General features: G+C 39.2%; 1 protein-coding gene across 1 annotated transcript in view; it reads right to left on the reverse strand.

Annotated features, from left to right (window-relative positions):
• The window catches only part of vstm2a (V-set and transmembrane domain containing 2A), a gene marked incomplete at both ends in the record, with an annotated part of 73,960 nt that overhangs the window by 44,551 nt on the left and 1,841 nt on the right, over positions 1-27,568 (reverse strand). The window lies entirely within an intron of this gene.

Below are 27,568 nucleotides of genomic sequence, written 5' to 3' on the forward strand. Positions count from 1 at the left end.
CCAAGGGGAAGTGATCAGTTCTTGTGTGCTGGTGGAAATTAATCAACGGCGTTATTTTTCTTTACTTCAATAGAGGCGCATGATGCACAAACGTAAGTATGTGCTTTCATATACAATTCCTTTTAAGCTGTACTAATAACAACAAAAATGTATTGTAACATTTGATTACTTTACTACATGTAATGGAAATGGGGTTGCATGCAGTGTTTGTGTTTTGATGGCCCGTTTTCCTGAATTCTGTTGTCCATCATTAACACACTTAATTTTAGTATGTTGGACTCAAAACTTGACTAGACATAGTATACTCAAAGATGTTGAGTAACCTTTGTCTTGATAAGTGTCCAGTATAAAAACACCAGGTTAGAATGAGTTTGGGGAGTTCAATTGGTTCACATTAGTTAAAAAATGCAAAAAGCTCCTCCTTTCCCCTGTGCTCATTGCCTTCTCTGGTGCCTCCTTTTAAAAGGCTACTGCGCACTTTAAGTAATGTGCAGCAACCAATATGATGCTTCATTTGAAAAGCTATTAACTCTAACACTAACTACAGTCAACAATTAGCCTGTTTCAGTGCAGAGCAATTATGAGCTCCAGAATATCCAATGCAGCATGATGAGAAAACGGCCTACAGGAGGTTTAGTAAAGCTTGAAAAAAGATTCATAATTGTTTTGATAAATGTTTTATTTTTTGTAATGCTGTTGATTACAGTTGTCTTTTTTTTGTTATTCTTATTTCTTTTTTTTTCGTCCAGCACAAAAAAAGCTCCCGGTGTTTCACATAATAAAAGGTTCAGGGCTAAGATGGGCCAACACATTGACCACATGATGAAACATTAATATGCAGAGTGCCTGTGATCATACCGCCTGACCTTGGGTTTCAGACAATGAGTCGTCACAGTTCATTAAATCCACCTTACGATAAAGGACTGCCCACTTTGCGGAACTTATGACAAATGTAATTTCACTCTATAAAAAATGAAGAAGTAATTAAAAAAAGTACTAGGGTCAACAAGAAAAAAGACATGATAATACAATTTAAATGTAACTTCTTCTTGTGTTCTACCACCACAGCCTGTTTCCACGGAGCAGTACAGTTCGGAGTGGTACGATATGGTATGGTTTGGTACAGAACGGTTAGACCCTAGATCTGGCTTGTGTTTCCACTGCCAACAGCACTCTTACTTGGTAGGCGGGGGTATATGGTAACAATAATGACATCATAGCAGCACGTCACAGTGTAGCCGTCACAGTGTAGCCCGCAAATTAATACAATGAAGAGCAAGAACGTACGGTGGCGCTGAGCATTCACCAAATAAAAAAAAGTTTCAGAGCAGGATCTCGTAATTACGAGATAATATCTCGTAATTACGAGATAAGTATCTCGTAATTACGAGATAAGTATCTCGTAATTACGAGATAAGGATCTCGTAATTACGAGATAAGGATCTCGTAATTACGAGATAAGGATCACCCTCTCATTCATCAATAACGATGTCTGTGTGTGTGTGTGTGTGTGTGTGTGTGTGTGTGTGTGTGTGTGTGTTTGTGTGCAGACGAGGTGAACCTAGCTATAGGAAAACATAGGCAATAGCCTTGGTTTCCGGACTACAATGGGCCCCATAATCAATACAATTATTTTAAATATTTGTTTACTGTTCATTCATTAAGGCTGTTACATACTCCGCGAGAAGAAAGAACAAAGTTCTCGGTGACAGAGCTGCGAGAAGTTCTTTCTGGTCTGACATTACATACTTCACGAGAACTCAACTGCCGAACTCCTCACCGCGGCGCATTGTTACCATGGTAATTTACTCAGTAGCGCCAGCTGATTTCACTTCGCTTTCCTCATTGACTTCAGACTGACCAATCACACAATAGTTCTCGGACAAGCTGCGAGAAGAAAGTTCGGCCCGGGTGATGTGTCGAGAACAAGCTGCGAGAACAGCTAAACAAGAGCTAAGAGAAGAAAATGACGTCATTTTCTTCACGCAGCTCTGTCACCGAGAACTTTGTTCTTTCTTCTCGCGGAGTATGTAACAGCCTTTAATCAGCGATCGCATTGGGAAATGAGGGACACACTTTCACTTTTTATATGCAGTTTGTTCATTATGAGCCACCGGAGCCACCGTACTGTGTTGCCTCATCCAATCAGAATGCCCGGTGGGCTAGTTCACTTTTACCTCCTGTTTGTTACTGTATCGGAACGCAGTTTTATTGAATGCTTTGATTAAATGCAGTCGTTAAACTCGGTGTAATCCATGACTCATACAAACACATAAGAACTTTCTACAAGGAGGGCATGACAATGAGTATAGCCATGTCAATTAACTGTGTGCAGATATATAGTCACTGGGACTATTCAGGAGAAAAGCCCAGTCGGACCTCAGCAGCTGATCACGGGCGTAAAGCCGAAAGTGTGTCCCTCAGTAGCCTACCCGATGCGATCGCTGATTAATGAATGAACAGTAGCCTAAACAAATATTTAAAATAAGTTTATTGATTATGGGGCCCATTGTAGTCCGGAAACCAAGGCTATTGCCTACGTTTTCCTATGGCTAGGTTCACCTCATCTGCACACAAACACACACACAGACATCGTTATTGATGAATGAGAGGGCGATCCTTATCTCGTAATTACGAGATCTTTATCTCGTAATTACGAGATAATTATCTCGTAATTACGAGATATTATCTCGTAATTACGAGATCCTGCAGTGAAACTTTTTTTTATTTGGTGAATGCTCAGCGCCACCGTAAGAACGTGACAAGAGTTAGCACAAATTCCTCAAAAGACATCCAGATAAAGATTAATTGCTCTTTCCAAGGTGATAATACATTGCGGTTTATCTAGCGCAGGGGTGTCCAAACGGCCCGCTTTTTATTGGCCCGCGGCCGATTTTAAAAATATAATGCAATATGGCCCTTTGAAAAAAATATATATATATATTTTTTTTTTGCATTTCTTAGTTAACCCACTAGTGCAGGGGTGTCAAAACTGATTGATTGGCCCTTGGCACATTTTAAAAATATAATGTAATATGGCCCTTTTAATTTTTAAATAATCTAAATGCACTCATTATATTACAGAGAAATATGTCCCATAAAAGAAAAAGAGCACCAAGGCCATCCCAGAGGACCCTGCATAATATTTAAATTTAAATTAATATTATTATGGAAAATCCATGTGTCCTTCTCCAATAGCTTCTAATTCATCTGACACAGTGTTTAAATTTTTTTTCATACAAAATTCTTCAGCTTTAGCCTCTTAATTTCCCTCTCAAAGTGCACCAGATTCATGCATTTCACTTTAAAAACTTAAAAAAATCTCTAGTAGACTCTACTCCAACGAAAGGGTGACAAAAATAGGCACGGCACGGTACGCTCTGTGCCTGCTGGTAATAACATGTGTGAACAATTATAAATAGACATAACTTTATAATAATAATTGTTTATCAGGTATCTGTGGTCTGTGCCTACACACAAAAGTGATCCATGTAACAGTCAAAAGTTCCCCAATCCACTATCTAATATCTAACATTTGGGGTACAGGCACTAGCCAAGCAAAGGGCATAACTTCATAGTTCCAGGTAATAAAATCCATAAAATTAAAATGTAAAATTACCAACTACTATCTGCTAAAAGGTAGACATGGCTAACATTTTTTTTTAACCTTTATTTATACAGGTATATCCCATTGAGACCGAATACTCTTTTCCTTTCCCACGTTACCATTCACACACACATTCATACACCGATAGCAGGTTAACTATCAACATTCACACGAGGCAAGTTGGGTGAAGTGTCTTGCCCAAGGACACAACAACTATGACATAGGTGGCAGGGCGGGGATCGAACATCCAACCCTTTGATCATCGGCCAACCCGCTCTACCAACTGAGCCACAGTCGCCCCCAAACATGATGGCTTATAGAGCTGCTTTAGAATAAACAGACATTTATTACCATCTTTACCCCCAGGGTCAGAGGAGGAGATCGATATTATTTTCATCCAGCACACAGATGCTTAACCTAGCTTATCACATAGTCTGGAATCAAGGAGAGGCTTTTAACATAGCCGTATTAAAAGTAACACCAAAGCTGTCCTTTAATTGTTCACTTTAAATCCTTATTGACGTGTAGAAATGTAAACTCGACAAGTTATATCTGTAGTTGCTGGCGAAAGAGCTATTTATTGCCATGTCAAAAATCCTGTTGTTATTCTGAGGTGTTAAATGTAGGCAGACATCTCACTTGTTTGGCTTTGCAGAGCATCTTGGTTTCAGTTTATTTCTAAACACTTTGTTACAGTCAGTGAATATTCATCATCAAAACTAATTTGCTAAATAAACTAAAGCTGACAACATTCCATTTTACACACAACAGCTAGGGGTCCCAATTAGTTAAACATACACCAATCCATAGCATTAAGTGAGATATGGAGTTGTATAGAAACTGACAAAGGCAATGTGTTTTACTGTTCTCACTGCTCTGGCTAGTATCTTCAATGAACACTCGAGGCCAGCAGTTGTTCATCAATTGGCTTCAGCAAATGCTGCATGGTCAGGTTAAAGGTGTATGTATGATTGAAAGAAATTGATTGTCAGGTCCATCTTAAAGCATCTGAAGCCCTTTTCACTCACAATTGTATTCAAGCTGGAATTTGGGGAGGGGGGGTGGGGGGGGGATGGGTTGCATCCGACAATTGCTATATCTTCCATAAACCATCAACCCAGCAGGCATGTCCAGTTTACCCAACGTACGGGCAGCCGTTTGGAGTTGAAGTGGGAGCACTGGCACTTTTCTTTCAAGTAATAGTTCTGTCCTCTTTTCAAATGTACAACCAAGGGAAATACCATGAATACCTCAGCAAGGATCATCCAAAGGATTGCACCTTAATACCTGTTCAAGTGTCTTTTTCATCTCCCCTCTCTCTCCCTGAAGCTTTTTGAACCCCACCTTTTGAGTGTGACTATTCGGAACAACCATTACTAAACCACCGTTGCGCTTTAAACGTGACTGAGTTGATACCAGGACATAGGAAATGTACCAATGAATCCTCTGCAAGCCTCTCTCTAAAAGCCCGATTGAATTGTGGTTGAAACAAACTACTGTGAGCAGAGTAATTGCAGAAAAAAATACATTTTGGCCAATAGGGTTCAAGCATTAAAGGTGCACCATGCAGTTTCAGAGAAAGGGTATTTGTTTATGAGTTATGAGAATATACCTTAGAAAATGTTCACTTCTCTGACCCACCCAACATTACACAGTGCACCTTTAATGGCATGTATTCCCCATTTCTTATGACTGAATATACATTTTAGTCCTATCCCCTTTGAACATCATGAGGGGGAAATAAATAATACTGGAAATAAAAAGGAAAGACAGGGATGCAGGAAATCATTAGTTTGGCTCAATAAAAATATCCTTGCTGGATGCGTCGCGGCTCCGTCTGAGTTATGTCCCCCAAACAATCGGCCGTAATTGTTTGGAGGCGGCCCCCGATCGATAAAAGGGATTATTGGCACTGACAACACATGAGTACATATCAGTGTGTGATCAGTGTCATAACTGTTCTAGTGCAACAATACATTACATTTAATATCCTCCGGACTGCTATCCATGCCGGCGCAGGCCTGGAGCAATTAAAGGCAGAATCAATGCCCCGAGTCAAAACAGTGTGACAGCTCTATTATCCCTGGATATAGGAGGCCTAGTGGAGTCCCATTTCTCTGCTTCTCTCGCTCTCTCTCTCTCTCTCTCTTTCTCTCTCTCTCTCTCTGGTGCCCACACACACACACGCACACACACATGTTGTGTTTTCATCACTTCCGAGGACATTACATTGACTTATATTCGTTTCCTGGAGATTTGCTCTAACCATAACCACTACTTGCCTAACCGTTACCCTAACCTTAACCTAAACCTTAACCTAAACCTTAACCAAAACATAACTCTAACCTTACCTTAAAGCAAGTCTTCACCCTCAAATGTCATTATTAAATTATGGGGACTTCCATTTTGTCTCCAAAAGGAAGGTGCGGCACCACAATGTCACTGTGTAAACTGAGAAATGTCCCCACAACATGCGTTATAATCATAAAACCAGCCCACACACACATATCATACCCACACAGATTCTCTCTCATCCGTCTTTAACTATCTGCAGTGGAGTAGATACAAAGGCCTGCGTTATCACACACACATAATACACCAACCTTTTTATATTTTCAGCCATTTTCTTTCCTCTTTTCTTTTCAAGAAGGTATGTATACCATCTATCCATCTGCAATAATCCCTTCTGGAATTGTCTTCTACACTTTTCCCTCCATTACCTGCCTTTGCCCTTACTGTCTCCCTGTCTGTCAGTATCATTCTTTCTACCTCAGATATCCAGCCAGTCACTGTCAGCCGCATATCAGCGCTGACAAGGCTTTCATCCGTAATGTGCTCAGGCTCCTACCGCTATATACTCCAAAGGGACCATAGTTGAAAATGATTTTTATGCATGCGTTTGTTCCTTTTTTGACACTTAATACCTTGCTTCAATGGCCACTATAGCTACAAAAGGGCTTAAAATTATCTCAAATAAATCTTTCAAAAGTATAATCCCCCCCCCCACACACACACACACACACATACACTCAGGCAGCCTAACACCTATAAGGCCCGGAGATACTGAGCCGACCGAGCAAAGAAAAGAGCCTTTTTTTTACTACAGCCGTTAGGACATTGTGTTTTGCTAATGGAGGGGAAAAAAAGAAAAGAAAAAGGTGGCCATAAACAAATATGTAGAAACAAGAAATACCGTCTGGTGGTTTTTATGCCTCTGCAAGACATACAATTCCCCAACGGTGAAAGTCCAGTGGTGGTAGGCAAGGTGTTGAAGAAGGCAACGCTCCTAAGAAGCTACTGTATGGCACAAGGTCACTGCAACCTGACAATTTGTAAGGTCACAGTAACCTTCGACCTTAGAAAATCTATTCATTTAATCTTTGAGTCAGTCCAAATTTGACAAAAATCCCTCTAAGCGTTCTTAGGATATGACCTTAACAATAGTCAAGGTCACATTGATCTTGACCTTTGACCTCTAAGATATGATCAGTTTATCTGTGAGTAAGATTGGACATTTGCGCAAAGTTTGAAGAAAAATCCCTCAAAGCGTTCATGAGATATTGCGCTCACTAGTAAGGCCCGGGCAGAATTCATCTCAAAGACATTTGCTTCATTCTGTGTTATGACGAGAGAGATGGTGTCTCATAGCCTGGCATTCCCAGACCTGCCACTAGGCGCTGGCAAATTAAATTTGGTCTGGAAACTCTCTGTTGAAGCTTTTTCAAAAAGACCAGAAATCCGGGCTCACGTTTCAATTGGTTCTATCTAATATGGGCGCGCCAGAGCCCTTTGTATGGTACTCTGGGGAGGACGTAACCGGATGACGACAGTGACGTGCATGCGACGTCGATGCCGTGATAGTAAACATCAAAGATGGCTGCGGATATGTTGTGTGAGTTTGAGACTGCTTTTTAACTGCAATTTAACAGTTTAACAGCTGTCACCTTGTGCATCGCTCTGATTGGTTGTAGTGCTATCCAACTGCGTGCAGTGGCATTTGAAATGCACGAGTAGGAGCCGCCCCTTGAGTTGGAAATTACTATTGATCGTGGGCAAACCCTCTATCGTTCAAGATATCACGGTCTGGATTTCCAGGCTAGGTGTCTCACACATTGCTCCAAAATCAGGTTCAATGGTTGAAATGTGGTGACTATGAAGGCCACAGCATACAGTATGAGTCACATTACGTACAGTGCTCATCACACGCACCATTCATTCATTGTCCCGGATGGAAGCATCTGCGTTTATTATGTTTCTCCACTCATTCTACATATTTTTCCCCCTTTTAATTTACCACTGTCTTAGCAGCCAGACAGACAGACAGCTGTCTTTCTCACACACTCTGCCGTTGGATCAACACGAGGGGGTTCGCCTAAACAACCAGTGAGAAGGAGCGACCACAGCCAACACACAATGCCAACACACACTGCCAGAGCTGAGAGCAGCAATCAGCCACAGATGCTCAATGCTGGTGCCCATTATCTTCTAAAATAGGCCGGAATTGACAGGCTAAGTCTTGGCAATTTTGTGGGAGCCACTTAATTGTTCTTAAAATATATTTTGTCATATCTATTTATGAGGTAAATTACATGAATTATGTAAGAAAATCCCCACATGTCCCTCTGTAACTCGTTTTGCTGTTTATTCATTTCAATGAAAGGAGATGCGGCCACTAAAAACATGTACATAAATACAGTTCTTTCAATAAAAAAAGGCAAATTAAAATATGTTCGTAAGTCAAAATGAACGAGTGTTCAGTGTAAATTCCAGTCTGCGGTTGAACTTGTGCAGTCCATAAGTACCATGGTGGTTGGTAGGACTAATGCCAGCAGACGGACGGGGCTGAGTAATGAGGAAGTCACCGTACCTGCTGGCTCCTTCCATGTTTTTTGGTGACTTGACTGTCAGAATGTGCCATAATGAAGGGTTAGGGTTAGTGTAGCAACCTGTAGACTGCCACCGTCGACACGTGAGAATTTGTACTAGCTTCTGTAACAAATCCGATGTTTCATTTAACCCTGGAATATAAACTAGGTCCTGTTGTACTGCAATCTATGGAAGGATATTTGGCCCATAATCATAATATACACTTTAAGGAGGAAATAAAAATGTTGAGAATAAACTCAAATTTATTAATTAATAAATCAATAACTCATACGCAAAAACATTTTAAAACACACATTTTAAACACTCTCTCGAGGATAAATAAAAGTTAAATGAAAAAAAATGAAATGTAGCTTTGCCACAAGCTAATTTTGACTGAAACCAAACGTCCTCTAAGCTCCACTAATAACTGCGCTGCACTGTAATGAAAATCTGTCGCTTTTGTGCCCCACTTGAGATTGGTAACATTCCATACACTCACTCTATATGGCAAGGATACTAACCGTGATACAAGACTACATGTTTGTCAATTCACAATGAGCGAGCCTATGACAAATCAAGGGCTGTGTTTAATGCTTGCCACTATGTGACCGTGTTAAGGAATGTCAAAGCTAAACTGACAATAACGCCAAAAGCTCTCTCTGCCATTTCAATCAGGGGGAGACTTAAATGAATCAGAGGTTTTAAGAATGGAAAAATGTATTTATCGACATAGTGATGAAGACTACATTTCAAAGGAATCCTTGGCGATTAATGTCATGAATTTTAATGTCATCTGAAGGGGGGAGGGGTCAGTGAAGCCAAGGGTTGTGTAGAATGACTGATTCCGATTGGTAGGCCTATCATTAAAAGGACTGGAGGTGAGTGGGGTAGAGGAAGGGTTGCATCGATCAAACTGAAATGACGACTGACAGCAGAGAAAGACAGCGACATGGTGATTGGCTCACGGAGCTTGGGTTGAATATGATGCCAATGAGTCAGCTTCGAAAAAAATTTATTAAAGGTTCAGTCAAAAAAATAATTGTACCTTTGTACCTTTTATCTATACTACTATGAAAACAGACATGTTTTGGAAGCAAACTAGACAAAAATCGCAATATTTACCAGGGTGGTGTCTGTTTTTTTTTATCTTATTTTAAAGTTAATTTCCACAAACCTGAAGCAACAATCATCTTGATTAGTTTACAAGTTTACCAAAAAGTCTCAATCGGATGATAGTATACTGTATGAAAACTCTAAAACACAAAGTGTGTACACTACATCACTGTGTCAGTCTGTTTACAATCTCATGTCAAAAAATCAAAACATGGTCTCTCCATATCTGAAGAATGTATTTGTATTCAGTGACACCACTAGAATGCGAAGAGAGTGGGGGGAAAAAAAACCTGAGGCTCATTGGGACAGACAATTAATCTTTTTCATCCCTGTCTCCACCCATGCATTAATCCTGCCCTGCTACTGATTATGATTTATAATGACTTCATATTGCCACTAACATACGGTTATGAACCATTTTGAATCTCTAAAGATACACCACTGAGTCATTTAGATATATCTAATAAAATACAAGTCCTTTTTTTCTATGTTCACCAGCCTTCACAGTGACTCCACAATGTCCAGACAAAGCCAGAGATAATGATGTTCACTATATGAAATGTGTTTGGGTTTTGGCAAAGACTATGAATCTTCCCAGAAACCTTTAAACAGGGAGCGCTCCTTTGTCTATGTGTAGGCCTCCATTCACTGTGACTCGGCAGCCATTTTAGATTCTAGATTCAAGATTGACAGGCTTTATTTGTCACATGATCATACAAAATATGCAGTGAATGTCGTGGTGTGAAAAAAAAATACAAAAGAATTAAATGAAAATAGAATTAAATAGAATATAAGTTTTACCAGAATATATACACACAATAAATATAAGGTATTAAGTTACTGTGAGTAATTACATATGTATAAATAGATACAAATTAAAAATTAAAACTAGATCAAAAGGTAGATTTATGTAAGTTATATAGGATATGATAGAGAGAAAAAAAGGTGATTGGAAATGGTTAGAGGTAGAGCAATCTGGCAGTGGGCATGTAATTAGCTAGATCTCAGTAAAGATATGTGAATAAAGGGGGACTGCTATAGCAATTAGTGGAAATGAATCACGATGGCCAATAAAAGTCCACTACATTAGATCCAAGCCCCCTCAGGGAAAGCATTATGGGGCCACCAGTCTTGTGAGCTGAAACAAATCATCTTCCACACTTCTCCTCTGGCAATAGCCGGCTGCCATTAGGATCCAGGAAAAAAAAATACTGCCTTCCCCCGTATGTATCTTTCAGTTGTCCAGCCCTCCAGCTTTCACTGAAGCGTCCTACTGTCCAAAACAAACAAGCTTTGTACTTTTTTTTTTAAACACCAGTTTATCTGTACATTATTCCGTTAGTGTGCACCGCTTTCTCAGATGCACTTTTGAACTCTACACGATACAGTTGCTTTATCTATTATTCATTGTTAAACAAAAAAGAGATTCGACAAGATCTTGGAGGAAAGTAATTGCTCGTGATGAACTCTAGTGTATCATTAAAAGGTGGAGTGTCAGTGATTCTTGAGAATGCTTGTTGTTTACAGAGCCTAGGCTGTGTATTAACACTGGAATTTTTTTCAGCACACACAAACACACACACACACACACACACACACACACACACACACACACACACACACACACACTGTACGGACAAGGTAGCAGATTGTGAACAGGTAATCACTGATTTTGACAAAAAGGGATTTTCAGAACAAGTATTCTCCAGAATCACTGACTGACCTTAACCGTGGTTGTTTGAGTCGCTGCTGTTTCTGACGGTAGTATGGCAATGGAAGAAAATCGAGGATGACAAGCATGCCATGAAATGAGTAATATGATTGTTGACAAAACATTTTGCATTAATAAACACTTCAAATGTCCTTATATTTGATTGTAATTACAATACAGGGGTTATTATCAGTAGGCTACATTATTACCCAAGATGTATTTGTGGGGAGTCCTAACTGAACTGTTTTTAAAGGAAAACCCAGACCAACCAGACTCATATAATTTGAAGCATAGCATTCTGTCTGGGTGTTACATTGTAAAAGATATCGAGAGAACATCTGAAGCCAGGTACATAAATTTGATGTGTGTATCCTTGAGGAGTGACAAACGTGTTGAATGCATTTTCCTTTCTCCCGAAAACATTTGCAAAAGATGAGATTTTCGAAAAACCTGCAGTGTTTTTGATTTATGTCACACTGGCAGGCAGCCGTCTTCTCCCCTTGCCCTTGCTTGGCAGAGGGCTGTGTTTCTCGATGCGTTAACGCCACCGACTGCTGTGTGAGAACAGTTTGCAGGAATGTGTGTATGCATATATATCATCTCCTAAGTGCATGAGAAACAAACCTACAGTGTTATCTTATGGGTGTATTTTTCTCTACACTTCTAGACAAGCCATTGACTTCCATTCATTTGGGATTGTTCTAAAAGTAAATTGGCAGTTGTGTCACCATCTCCATGAACCTCAAGTCGGCATATTTTTTTCTGTCAATGTTGTATTACTGCAATTTTCTCACAGATGTATCTATTTGAAACGTTTATGTTTGTGATACAACATTTGAAGAGTTTGCTTTCTCATCTTCACACAGCACATAAAAGGCCTTTGTATATATATTTTCCTGCAATTAAAAAAACAACAGACATTTTTCCTACAAGTGTGCCGGGTTTATACTATAAACACTGAGGGGCTGATGAAAAAAAAGGCCAGCAATAGTAACACTAGATGGTAATCATGGTAATTATGAAAACATCAATTTTCCTTATCAAAAAACGTAAATGTTATAATTAATAGCACCGCCGCTAGGACATGTACAGGCAAGATTAATGGTGCTCTTAATGAGATCTCTGGCTCACAGACACCAGAGTATTGAGCTTCTTTTTTTTTTTTTTTTTGCTGAATTAAAACCTGAGAGCAACTTAGATGGATGCCTTGAGTCTATAACATGGACATCTCATAAGATGGAAGCCGAATTGGAAAAAAAATGGCGTACTATATATTTTTCGTGGAAAGGTGCTCAGTTTTGTTGTTGATTCAGCTTTTGGAAAATATATGTATCTGAATTCAAGAGCCAGTCTTATGATTGATATATTTGACACTTTATTAATTGGCTTATAACGTTGGGGGTGCATACATATTGGCTGATACATATCTGAAAAGTGATACAGTAGAAATGGCACTCAAAGATAAATCTACACCACATAACACCCACTCAAATTCTGTGTGAAATTTGATAAAAATCAATATAGCTGCAATCTTTGAAGGCCATTTGTTCTCTGTATGTCCGGGTTCCACCTGTCCCATCCCTCCCAGCTACCTCAATCACACCTCTCCTTCCAGCAATCTGTTTCCTGAAAACATTTCCAAACTATTTTCAACACTTGTGCCTGACAACTTTACAATGCATTTGCCATTTTAAAAAAACCATGAAGCCCTGCCATAAAGTATGCCAGTGGCACCGCAAAACCGCCCCATGCCAATTTAGGAAGAAAAAATGTGCGCTCACAGTACAGTTAAGGTGAGTGATGCTAATGTAACCAGCAGCAAGTGCTACTTTGAAAGCACTCATGCCCAGAAGTCCCCCCTTGGTTGAAGGCAGTGATGGAAGACATAAGTGGTTTTTCTTTACCAATATACAGTGTAGTTGAAAATAATCCAATTTTGATAAATGAACCTGAGCCAAAGTGAAAAATAATCAAAAGAAACTATAACCTCCTTGGGAACTAATGCTAAAATATTACCCAGTTATGATCACATGTTTATTGTTGTTGATTTTACAGCAGACTTAACCTTTGAGGATGTTTCTGGATAAGTTCTCAACAATTCAGGATCAACTGGATCTCCTAGATTTAAACATCCTATACAAGGAACTTTGAAATGTTTGTGAAACAGTCACATTTTCCTCTGATGATTCTAAATGACCTGTAACAGCAAACGAGACCGTCAGTGAAAATAATGCTATTTTTTATGGAGTTATTATTAATGCCTTTGCTTGGGTCTGAATCCCTACCAACTCAGACCAAATGATTTACAGCAGGCACACAGGAAAAGCCTGTGTTTATGAATGCTACTAGATCAAAGTTGACTTTGCTTCACCAGCGTCATATTACCATTATCAATCTGACATTCTTTGCAGCTACTTTACTGAACATAGATAAATATCAAATCCAAATGAATCTAACCTATTGCACGTATTTAATAACAATGGAATCAAAGAGTACCCATTGAATTTTAATTGCAAAATTGTCGTTTTGTTTGTTTTCAAAGTAGACAGTGCTGTATATAGATATTTAATTGCCTGAGTGGGGGAGTGACGTACAGTACCTGTCCATCAAATCTAATATTGAAAGTTATCAAAGGTCTCCTGTTACAATAGTAATTTTGCCCCAATAATTCTAATTAAAATAAAGTTGCAGAAGAAAAAAAGGAGAAATGTACATGTGCAAAAAACACAATCAACAAGGGTTGTGCAAACAAACAAAAACACGCGCCTGTGTCAGGCTGCACGGCACAGAGTGAGTGAGCCAGATAAAGGGCAGAAACGTTGGCAAGCTTTCCAACAATGGGAGATCCAATCCAATAGAGCTGACATCAAAGGGCTTGAAACCATCCGTATAGGCATTTTGGAGAAGCCATCTGATTCAATTTGAAAAAGGGGACTTCTCTCAGTCTCTGGGCAAGTGCTTTTGTGTCACCAAAATGGATTCCGTTTCCCCTTTGGTGACAAGTGTAACAGCGGGGTCAAGAAGAAAATAGTGACAGCAAAGGATCCACTGATTGAATTATCTGTTCCTCTGTTTAGGAAAAGGCAGACATGAGATCCAACCCCTCCTTTTATCTCTAGTGGTGGCTAGACATAAAAGTACCAGGGGCACCACATAAAAAACAAAAACAATAAAGAGACTTTTGTGTTTTTACGACCGTGTATAGCTGTGACAGTGAAATTTCCACCCTTTTGTGTACAAGGAGAGAAAACATATAATTCCAGGCTTTTGGCAAGACAATAACAAGGCTGTGTCCGACAGAAGAAGAAGAATAGGAGTGTGTGTGTGTGTGTGTGTGTGTGTGTGTGTGTGTGTGTGTGTGTGTGTGTGTGTGTGTGTGTGCGTGTGTGTGTGTAGTTTGGGGGATGTTCAGATCCCCTCACTAGCAGAAGAGAAAATGCATTTTCAAACTTTTTTTTTGTGTGTGCTAAAAATGGAAACGAAGCAGGATGAATTGCTTTTTTTGAGCCAAGGTGGAGAATGAAAACCTCGGTGATAAAACGCACTGTAATGGTGAGGCACGGATATTTTGTGAAATGAATACAAGCGTCGCATCAGCAGCCGCGGTTTTATATTTTCAATGCAATCCTCGCTGCCATATCAGCAATACAAATATATAATATATAAGAGCTTGTGCATTCAGATCGACGTGCAGGAACATAGTCAGTGTATATATATAAGCTGATTTCCATTGGTGTCAAAGCCGCCAGCCAACCTTAACACCTCCATCATTACAGCGTGTATTGCAATCTGCCTCTGCTATCGAACAGCAAAAGGATAAACCATCTCTCTAATCCATGTTTAATTTCCTGTCCCCCCTGTGATGTATATAAGCCCTCTCTCTGCCATCACTGGTCATTATCTGCTACTGATTGAAGCACCAAAAGGCATTTGGTGGATTATGGGAAAGCTGTTGGTAAATATTATGGCTCCAGTAAAATGTATGGACGGTGGGAGAGCATTTGTGATTGACAGGCATACTAATATATAACTTTTGTATGATTTTTTTTCCAGAGCCGATACCCTGTGGTAACCTATTATTATTATTATTATTATTATTATTATTATTATTATTATTATTATTATTAAGGGGGCTCGAGATCCTAATATGCTAAATGCATTTTTTCCATGTTTTTTCAACATTAATTTGGGTCCCAGGTGTGACTAGAACCTCCCAAAGTATGAGAAAAAAAACTACCCTATCTTTTTCTCCACTTCTTCTGAAAAGCTTTGTTCAAAAACCACAGTCAAGTAGTGAAGGCGTCATAAAGGTAGAGGCCACGCCCCCTCATTACCAACATAACTTCTAACCTCCACCTGTGATACACCACACCCCCCGATACCCCTGAATCTAACTGGCAGTTAGATTTAAACTGGTTTGATGAGGGCCAACCAGAGCAGACTAAGCTATTTGGAATGCAGGGCTTAAAGAGACAGGCTCTAAAACGGAGCATTTCAGACAGAGTGAAAAGAGGATATTTAGCTATGCCACTGTGAGATATATAAAAGGTTTTTTGGACTGTACATGATAAAAAAAAAAGTTGCTAGTAGAAGCCAAAATTACATTTTTGAACCTGAAAATGATCTTAAAATGTGACCTTTAAGTTATTGTGTTTTTGAAGTTCTTGACATTTCCAGCCAATATAAATGTCCATGTTGGTTGATCTTCACATTGATTGATACATTTCTATCTGTACTCATGAAATATGTTCAAAACATATTTTTTTTTACAATTTATAAACAGATGAACTCCTAATGAATAAACACTTTTTTTAAACTGAAAATCATACAAAGTTCAACTTTAATTGAGGCCCAGAGCTAACAAGCTAGTGTTAGCGCTCATTCCCCGAACATGGCCTTGCAGCAGGGACAGTGAGTCCACTTTGTTCATGTCGACACTCTGACCAGTAAACAAGACTGTCTCCATGCATGTGGTAAATTAGGGTTTTGTTCTTGTATGCATGTATGACTCTCTTCTAGTTATTTCCCCTGAGGCATCCTGTATCCTTATTGCATCACACCTCCCATATGTTTCTTCCATCTGCGCCCGGTCCACTCATCCCTCCCTCCCTCCCTCCATTAACCTCCTTCCCTCTGCAGCATGTCAATGAACCCAACATTGCCCCCACAATCCGACAATACAACACATTTCTCGCATCAGGTCTTCCTGGCAAAGCAGAATTCACAGGAAAAAGATCAATGAAAGAAAATACAAATAGATGCATTGTTAACCTTTCTGTGATTCCATGCATAGGCATCAAGAAGGCTGCATAGGCATTTTCGTGTTGTCCTTCTGTCAGAATGTATGTACTGTCTGTCTGTACGCCTGACCGTCCCGGGACAATCTTGTAAGCGCATTATCTCATGAACACTTTGAGGGATTTTTCTTCAAACTGGACACAAATGTCCACCCTAATTCACGGATGAACTGATTAGAATTTGAAGGTCATGCCACACCAACACAATATCTCAAGAACGCTTTGAGGGATTTTTGTTAAATTTGGCACAAACTCATACATGGATATCAGGATAAGCTGATTCAATTTTGAGGGGTCAAATGTCACTGTGACTTCACGTATTGTGAGCGCAATAACTCACAAACACTGTCCAGGATTTTCTTTAAAGTTTGCACACATGATGACTCAAAGATGAACTGAATCCATTTTTGAGGTCAAGGGTCAATGTGACCTTACATATTGTGAGCTATTGGTGACCTTGTACCATAGGGTAGCTTCTTAGGAGCTTTACTTTCTTTAAAGCATTGCCTACCACCACTGTAATGTTGCCGTTCTGCAACTGTGTGCCTGACAGAGGCATATGACTGCAAGGCTGTTGTTCTAGTCTATTGATTTCAGTGGTTTTCATAACGTGTCTCGCTTATTTAATCAATTTAACAAAAGATGAAAATGACATCTTCATGTGAGATCAGACCATGTGGCAGGCCAAGCAACACAAACACTGCAAGGCTGGTGGAGTGTCATAATGCCGTTAAAGGCAGACCAAATTAAAATTATGCAAATCCAAACAGACAAATAAAATCCTTGAAAAGAGTAAAATTATTCTCAGGGACCTTCAAAATATCAAACCGCATTATGTTTGTATTGCGTGACATTCCACAATGAGTCATTCTAGCGCTTTGATTTTTGAAAAGAAGAGAAAAGCAGACAGGCTTTCCGAATGAGATTTATCAATATGGAGAAGTAATGCTGGGGCGCTTTCTTTTTTCCATTTCTGAGATAGCACAGTGTCGGGCTGACAGAGCTCCATCTGTCACTTTCTCTCACACAACAACAGTCAATCATATTCCACAACACTCACTGCATTGCCATCATGGGACAATAAGATGCCCTCTAACTAGAGAACCTTGGCACAACCTTTCCTCGGTGTTGCCATTGTCAATTATTCACCACTCAAAACATCTATTATGCGCCTTTTAGAGTTCACTATAAAGCAGACAGATTGAGATAGTCTATATATGCTTTATTTTGTTCACTTATACTCCACATGTGTGTGTGTGTGTTTTAAGCCCTGATATACCTCCCTCCTCTGAGCCGTAGAGCTCCATTGTTGTCCAAAAACTTTTAAAGACACATCAGGTATGGTTGGGCGGTAGTACCCAAGGCGTATCCCAGGATATTTAAACATAGCAATGGTAATCCTTTAACTAGAACATTCTGTGGAAATGTTCCTTTAATTACCGTTATGAAAAAATGTGCAATGTCTGTGCAATGTGGGAACGTTTCTAATACATGCCTTATTAGTGCCTTATGATGTCATAAGGCTCTCATAAGGCATGTATTAGTGATTTAGTTTGTTTCCTTTGTTTGGACCATAGGTTGTATTGAGTTACATTGTGATGTGTTCAAGTGCTGTTCACTAAAAAAATAGATTTGGCGCAGGTAACTGTATGGTGTTTAGTTCAATGTAACTTGTAAAATGTAGTGTTAGGCCAGAAACTAAAGCAAGCAGGCTAAATGAGAGTAGAAATAGGTATTACCCAGCGGTAATACCGTGTACCCGGGAGAGAATTTGGGGAAAGGATTAAAGGTATGAAAAATTGGATTCCGCCAAACCCTAGTAGGTGCCATGTTTTTTCATACACAAACACACTGTAGTTTATTTAGACTCAAACCCACACACACTCTCTGCTGCCCCAAATACTAACAAGAGCTCCAGATTTGGATTAACCTTTCGCTGAAAATATATTTACCCCAATAATCGCGCTATTTATCCTGTTTAAGTAATGTCTGTTCAAATCTACAATGCACTAATTTACAGTAAAAACTTAAGATATGCTAATTGATTTTAGGAGGGAAACAAACAAGCTTAAAGTCACTTCAATTAGAGGTCAGACTATTGAGCATGCACAATCATATAAATACCTTGAGACTATCATTGACGATGAATTGAATTTTGAAGCTCTCTGTGAGGCTTGGTGTAAAAAAGGGTTACCGGCAGTTTTATTGTTTTAAGGAAAGTGTCACATTTTCACATTGATCCAACCATCGTGGCCATGTTTTATTGTGCTTTCATTAAATCTGTACTTTCAGTTCGGCAGGTTTGTCTCGTATAATATTAACAGAGAACACTGGAAGCCTATCCTTTTTATCCATAATTGCTATGGTTTTACACTGTCAACAATTTATTAAAAAAGTAGATCTCTAGAGTGTTACTTTTACTCTGAGCTGTCGCAAAGGTTAAGCTGAAGGAATGACAGGCAATACAGTTGTAGAGTCACTTGAGTTTCAACACTATGCACATTAGGGATACTTCAATTTTTTTTGTGTGTGGGGGGGTGACAGAAATGAACACAAGATCAGCTTTCTAACATAACAATGCAGTAGATGCAACAGCTTTCAGTGGTTTTGAAAGGGAAGCTGTCCTTCCATGACCGATGACTGTCGCCCAGCCTCTGACAGTGAGTGCTAATCAGTCAACTAGTGGAAAATGAAAGCCTGACGGGACTCTTTCATGTGCATGCCACACACACACACACACACACACACACACACACACACACACACACACACACACACACACACACACACACACACACACACACACACACACACACACACACACACACACAAGCATGCATTGCACACAAACACACACACACACAGCAAAGCCTCCCGCGGAGAACTCATACTCACCGCAAAACCATTTGGAAAGCCATTACAATCATTACAGACGTTTGTGTGTGTGCATAGAGCGGTTGACGGGGGGTTGATGAGAGCAGTTACCGGGGACTCATCATAGTGTATCACCCAGTGCAGTTATCTGACTGTGTAAAGCATTTGGGAGAGGCTGCTGCAGTTCAGCCAGTGATGGAGGGGCGGGCATTAGGACAGTAAGGTCACACAGAGAGCACCGTGGCCCCATGGATTTTATGCCTCCCATGCTGTTACACGCACTGAATTTATCAACCTCAACTGATTAAGGTGAGACACGGCAGGCAAAAGCATGATTTGTCAAAGGACTGGTCATTTTTGAGACTTTTGTCTATTTTGTTTCCATAACACGTCTTCTTTTATGTTAGTTTTAACAAAAGGTCCAAGACGAAGATTTATGTGTTTATTAGAATGAACCTTGTCGAGTGTTTGCGTCTGTATATGTTCTCCTATACAACCATCTTTAAGTAACGGCCATTATCTCAACTCTTGTTTTTCAATACTCAACTTCTAAAGCACGTACTGCACATCATCTAAACATTGCATTATAATTCTAAGCACTATCCTGAAGGTTACTAACAGAGGGCTTTGTTCATATCTTCTTAGAAAACATGCCAAAAGTGCATTTTTAAGACTTGTATAAAGTATTTTCGATTAATAAAATGCAAAATGGCTGTATCCAAAATTGGTTCTGTAAAACACTTTGGACACTAATATGTTTGTTAAAATGAAATCAATATCTGGTAAGGTTTCATGATAATTAGTAAGGTCAATTAAGTTAGATAAGTTAACAATGAAGATGATGATGATGAAGTTAACATTGCACCCTATTCTCCTGCTGTGCCTGGCCTATAGAGAGCGAAAGCTTGCTTTGGCTTGTGTGCGGTTTTTGTGTCTGGTTTATTTAAGTGTCATTTGTATTCTGACTGCAAGGCCCTCAGCTGATCCCTATCTCCCCTGCTATAGGGCTATGTCATCGCATCATATCCGCTTTCCTTTTTTTTCTTAATTCGTATGACTTTAACAGACACATCACGCAACCTTTTAACATTTCCCAGGTCTAGTCATCCAGGGCTTGAATCCAGCAGCACTATAGCAGCAGCCCGGCCATTCACTCACTCCAGGTGGTTTTTGAGGAATCAAATGCGGTATGAATTTTTAAACAGCAACACATCTGCGCCCCAGTCACCCAGCATCCTCTCTCTTCCTTTGTGCCTTTTCAGCTTGATCCGGCTTGGGATATTCATACTGTCGAGGTTTTACAGTAGCCTTTTCTGATATCCCACATATGCAAGGATATTTATCCAAAATCATTACATTTATTGTTAGCTTTTTTTTTCTATATATATACACAGGTACATGCAAGTGCAAACTCCGTCGTAAGAAAACAGCCTCAGCTTTTCTCCTGATATCCAAACATAATCCCCACACCAAATAGAATTACCAGTGGACCGCGTTGTAAAGATTTTGCTCAATAAATTGATCTTATGGCAAAACAAAAGCCGTAGGATTAGCGGGATAAGAAAAGAGAGCGAGAGAGAGAGAGATCAATCCCCAAGAAGAATCCAATCCATCTCTTCAGAATAGAAGGGATTTAGTTTTTGAAAACCAAACGGGGAATTTACTAAAGTATTGTTCAATTGAAATACATTGAAATGAGGCTCTTTGTCAAATTGTGACCAAGTGGCTATTTTCTGTTCTTGCTATGCTGATTCTGAGAGGCAGGTCAAAGTAGCAATGCAGAAATACCCAGCCTCAGGGTTTTACTTATTTATTGTCGGTGTATTTATGACCTTGGCCATGATTTTTCCTCTTGGCTGATTTACTGTTTATTACATCATAAGGGTAAGTACAGAGCTGACTGAGGGTGGTAAGATGAACAGAGGGAACATCTATATTAAGTAGATAGTTTGAATTAGGAGTTTGTGTTCAAAACTATTCAATTTATCATTTGCAATGGCATGCTCACATGATAGTTTGACGCAAAATCACTGCAAAGGGAAAACAAGGTAGACATACAGACTGTAGTTACCCAACCATTATGCCGGTGCCTTCAAGTCAGTTTAAGTTTTTTTTTATTGATTGTGCCTGCACTCTAGTTCAGGTCTGGCATGCTACACTGCTCTTAAAGCAAAATAATTATATATATTTATTTATTTTTGGTGGGGGGGTATAATAAATCTAACTAAACTAAAGGTATAAAGGTAACAATATGCAGCAAGTAAATCATAACTTTGAAGTATTGATAAATAAGGGAATATACATGTTTATATGAACATATAACTTAGATGGACCTTGACTTTAGCTTGGTTTATCAATGAGTATCATAATGTATTAACTGTACGTATGGTGAACTATTAAGATGTATGCAACCTGGAGGGGTCAGGATCCCGCCTACTTACTTTGTTTTGTTTTTCTTGTGAATCACTGCCTATCTTTTTTAAGGTTTCTAGAAAACGTGTTTTGAAATTAAATGAAATATCCATAGAAAATGACATTTGAAAAAGATGAAGCATCAATTAAAATGCCACACAAATGTCACCTTAATGATGTTGTTTTAAAATGAACGAGAACACAAGTTTACGGGGATCAACATCTCTAAAAAGTTGCTAAATGTTCACTCACAACATCTTAAAGTTGTTTACCTACAACATTACACTCGTAGCAGCTGCGGCATAATTAATATTTTATGGTTGCTTATAAAAACTCCAAAAACACTTGGTTAAGGTTAGGGAGAAGGCTTTAAGTAGAAGATGAACAAGAAAATCAGCAATGCAGTGAAGCAAAAGACATGACGTGAAGTCTTTTTATCAATATTAAATATAATATAAATTCATGATCTTTTTCGACTATGGCTTATTTTATTTGTTTGCCTAAACCTAACCATAGCCTTTAATCTGGACATGCTCTCTGATCAATAACATCAAAGCCATCATTCACCCTAACACCTCCCTTTGACTCCTGACTGGCAGACCAATGTAGCACTTTGTTGATTGAAATCATTTTTTATTTATTATTTTGCCTGTCAACATATTTCAAGGCAGCTATATTTTCCATTTAAAATAGTTGGCAACAATTGAGTCATATACAGGTGTAAGTTCTAGAAGACATGGTTGAGGTCGCAAGTGCACACTGCTGCTTCACTCTCAGCGGTCAAATGTTTTGTCTATTTTGCTTCCATAACATTTTTTTCTTTTAAACTAGTGAAATGTCCAAAATGTACATTTAGGTGTTTATTTGACTAAACCTTGTCTGTTTTTGTCTGTATAGTTCTCCTATATAACCATTTTTAACCATTATCTTAACATTATTTTTGTTCAATTCTCAACTTCTAAAGCACTTAGATCAACTAAACTATCCATTATCATTCTTAGCACTATTCTGAAGGTCATTACAGAAGGATTTGTTCATATGTTTGTAACTGTCTGATTTATGATACTATGTGTTATAAAAAAGCAAGCTGGAAATGCATGTTTGAGACCTGTATAGGGAAAATAATAGTTTTAATGCCATTTTGTCAACTGGCTAAGTTGCATGATGATATCTACGAGTTAAAAATGTTATCCTATTCACCTTGAAGTATCACCATCTCATTACTGATATCCTGCCCAGTTGATTTCCAGAACATAGAATATATTTAACACCAAAACATGAATGTCTTTACTGTTACATTTTTAACAGAATAATTGTTGAATGATAGACGTGCTATAGAAGCCCTCAGGCTTAAAATGTCCTCATAACAGAATCATTGAATTATCCTAATATCCATAAAACAATCCATACAATAATAATCATGAGCAATCATGCCCTTACATTGCCTCATTGTTTGTAGTATACAAAGAAAAAAGAGTGATGACCTATGACTTCTACAGCAATCTGCTCATGTTCTGTAAAGACACATGTCTAGTTCCAGAGCATCTTTACTCTTTGACTTGGATCAACAACATGACAAGCAGTGCGCAGACCCTGCCAGCAGCATCAACCCTGGATGTCGTGAATATGTGAAAGTTGTTTGTATCTGTGTGTGTGTGTGTGTGCGTGCGTGTATGTGTTTGTGTGTTTGTGTGTGTGTGTGCATAATTATGACCTGGCAGCGAGTCATTTCTAATCTTAGAGGAGAATCATTTAGCTCTTGTTGTGGAAGCGCGAGCCAAACACCAGCTCTCTCTCTCTCTCTCTCTCTCTCTAGTGACATGTTTAGTTGTTTCCTTTTTTCTCTATGCCAGGCCATTCTCACAGAATACCATGAAATGAGATTAAACTTTGCACAAGGAAAATGTATGAAGGCTATTAGGCAGACATGGGGGACTCGAGTCACATGACTTGACTCGAGTCGCAAATTTGAGGACTTGAGACTTGCTTGACTAACACTGATAAAAGACTCGACTTGACTTTGACTTGGTCTTCGTGACTTGGGACAGATGACTCGAAATGACTTGAATTTTTAAAAGTTAGATTACGTTAGAAATTATGTTTTATTTTGAAACATGATCGGGTGATTTTACAGCGCGCTGCACGGACAAACAGCGTCAGCAGGTCAACACAGGAGCAGCAGTCATGGAGGCGGCTAGACCTTTCTTTATATGTCCATGGGCTAGACCAAGAATAATTCACGTGAGCCTCCCACACGCTTAACCCAATCACAGTAAATATGATAATATTCTTGTTTTCCATGTTAAAAGTAAGCTACTTGGAAATTGAAAGTAGCCTAAATGTGGTTGAAAGAAAAGGAAATGTGCGGAGTTGATCATATGTGATAGATAAGGGGTCGCTATTGGATGCAGACATTATGAGATTCGGACCTTTGCTGTAAGAAAATGTTGTCAACTGGACCCATTTCAATTTTAGTTGAAGACCCTTCGGTCAGACCAAGAATAATTCAATTGTAGTTCAAGGATGATGTTGTCGATGACGGTATGAAGAAGAGAACTGTGGAATGCAGGTCTTTTAAATGTAGAAACTGGGTTAGATCATATGATTTTTGTATGACTTGACTTGTGACTTGCTTGATTCTCACCACAGTGACTTGGACTTGCTTGAGACTTGAAGGTTATGACTTGAGACTTGCTTGTGACTTGCACATTAGTGACTTACCCCCACCTCTGCTATTTGGTCCATTAAAACAATTTGATTTTGTAACTGCAAATTGAACTCTGCTGTAGTCTAATGCTCTCCATCATGTAAACAAAGAACATTTGAGTATTGTAGATTACTTTTTGGTTACTGGGAACTAAGATAATTTTGAGAGCAATCCATCTCCTGCTGCTATGACGACTCACTGGAGCAGAAAATGTGGATTCATCCACGGTTGAAATTAGGTCTTAACCAGAACAGAGCAGGCAAACATATTTTCAGCAAATTATTTTCGGCAAGTTTTTAAAAACAAAGTGTATCATAAATCAGACAATCAGTCTTATTTGTGGCTGACACAACATTTTATACTGTCAGACACACTGGAATGAGAGGATTCTATGGGGTTAGATTATGGTGTGGTTCAACTATTATAGTTGACCTACTTCATATTAATACAACTGTGGCAAATGTATTTGTATTAGTATTTTCAGCTCAGATTTAAATTTGGATTCATACCCTCTATTTTTTCACTACAAACAAAATAAGTTTGTATACACTTGCAGTGTCTTGCCTTGAATACCATTTTTTATTTATTTTTTTCTAGGGAATTCCAGCTAAAGATGAAAAAATAACCCAATCTCACAGTAGAACATTCATTTGTAAAGTTGAAAACTTGGTGCTGGTTGGTTGAAAGTTGAAGATCAAGTATCCGCCCGACACTACTATTTCACTGTGAACCTGGCTGCTGTCTGTTTTCCTAGGCTTTCCCTCTTTTCATGTCATCTCTTTCAAAGATCCAACAACTCTCACTTTTCATCCGTGCAGCTGATATTTGCATAAACATATTTGCATTCTAAGACTTTGCACTCATTTCCTCTAGATTTTCACGAGACCAGCTGCTTTCCAAGCTCACACAGCCTGGACTCTGTTCCCATCCAACACTGCAACACTGCAGAACACACACACACACACACACACACACACACTCTCTTCTTGTACTTCTATCTTTTTGAGGACACTCATTGACATTCCCTGGCCCCAAACTATAACCTTAACCATCAGAACTAATACCTGACCCCAACCCTCACAACAACAGCCCTTTGAAGAACTGAGTACCAGGCAAAATGTCCGCACTATACACAAATGTCCTCACTCCGATGGATTCAAAGCTTAAACTGGTCCTCACAAAGATGTCTGTACACACACACACACACACACACACACACACACACACACACACACACACACACACACACACACACACACACACACACACGGCGGCTTTCATTTCAAGCAGAGCTTCCTGATAAGAAATGTGGGGTAACAATGTGATGTCTGCATCAATAGGGCCACTTCAGCCCAACATCCAATAATAGTCATGTGGGATCAAAACACATCAAAGCCTGGCCGCTGCCACTATGAGAGCCCCGGCAACAATGGAACAATAATTAAAGCCATATGGATATCCAACCGCCCCACTTTTACGAACACACACACACATACACACCCCAACACACACACACACACACACACACACACACACACACACACACACACACACACACACACACACACACACACACACACACACACACACACACACATACACACACCCCAACACACACTCCAATCCCCCTTCCTCGTTGTCACAGAAATAGAAAACAGCACCGTTTGATGTCTGTCATGACAATACAATACAGAAGCCCTTCCAAATCTTGACATGCACGCCAGACCTGCCATACAATATTGTAAGCAAGTCATTTCCATCCAGCCATCCATTTGAATGCAGTATACACACTGAAGACACTCTCATCCACTAAGCAGCGACTCATTATTTGGGGGCGAGTGGAAGCTGTCAAATAGGCAGAAGAAGTAATGCAACAGCAATACATAACAAAAAATGCCAGCACACTTCCAATGCACTGTTTTAATGAGGCAATGAACAAGAATATGCTTTGGCTGTATTGATTGAGTCACATTCATGAATAATCAGGCTCATTTACTTACATTTTTTATGTAATTAATAGCCAAAATGAGCTATTTTTTTGCTCCCCCTACAGTACATGATTAATTATTAATGAATTAATAATTAAAACTAATTATTGATGGACCTGTGAGTGAAGGGGATTATGTTAGCTGTTTGTGGGAAAGAAGGGCCTTTTAAGCTATCAAATCAAACACAGGCACAGATTTCGGGAGGGGGGGGGTGGGGATTTTTTGACTGTCATGGCTTTATGTCAAATTGTAAGCCTATATGGCCTTAACAAGGTCTCATTCTGTATTATGATTTGTTGGTAAAAAATATGCATCCCAAAATGTTTGTGATATGTTTTAAATGTGCGAGATTACATATTTGAAAGCAATACAGAATACCTGAGAGCCTTACTTCATTATACAACATTACTTGTGTGTCATCGCCGGGAACCTTAATGTTGTCTTTTACTTTACAGAAATAAAGACAGTTCCATCAAGAATTGACGCAGAGGAGGCAGAAGTCAGTGTACACAATTTCACCAAAATGACGCTCAAAACTTTAGTGTGTGTGTGTGTGTGTGTGTGTGTGTGTGTGTGTGTGTGTGTGTGTGTGTGTCTCTCATGTTGAAACAAACCTTCGCCCATAAAAATCAAATATGAATTAAACTGAACTCGAACTGAAGTTACAAATCCAAATGTTTGGCTAAAACAATGGACATTGAAAGTCTTTATAATGATTTCCTATTTGCATGGAACTGCCTCTGCAGTGTGGAATTAAATCTAACAGTGGATCCATATAGGACAAGTCTAAAATTGAAGATAAAAAAAATAGATAAAAACAAGTTTGTAATCACTTAGCGGCTTGTGCTATTTGAATGTCGTTACATGTCAGTCCTTGTGAGGAAAAATCGTCCAGTTAACATGTAGTAGCGTCAGTGCCTGTCATTCCGGAGGCTGCTTCTGCACTAATGCACACGACGCTGCATGATGACATAAGGCGCTTGTGCGTAATAG

This window comes from Ammodytes marinus (genome assembly GCF_949987685.1).
Source record: "Ammodytes marinus genome assembly, chromosome: 21".
NCBI classification, from domain to species: Eukaryota; Metazoa; Chordata; class Actinopteri; order Uranoscopiformes; family Ammodytidae; genus Ammodytes; species Ammodytes marinus.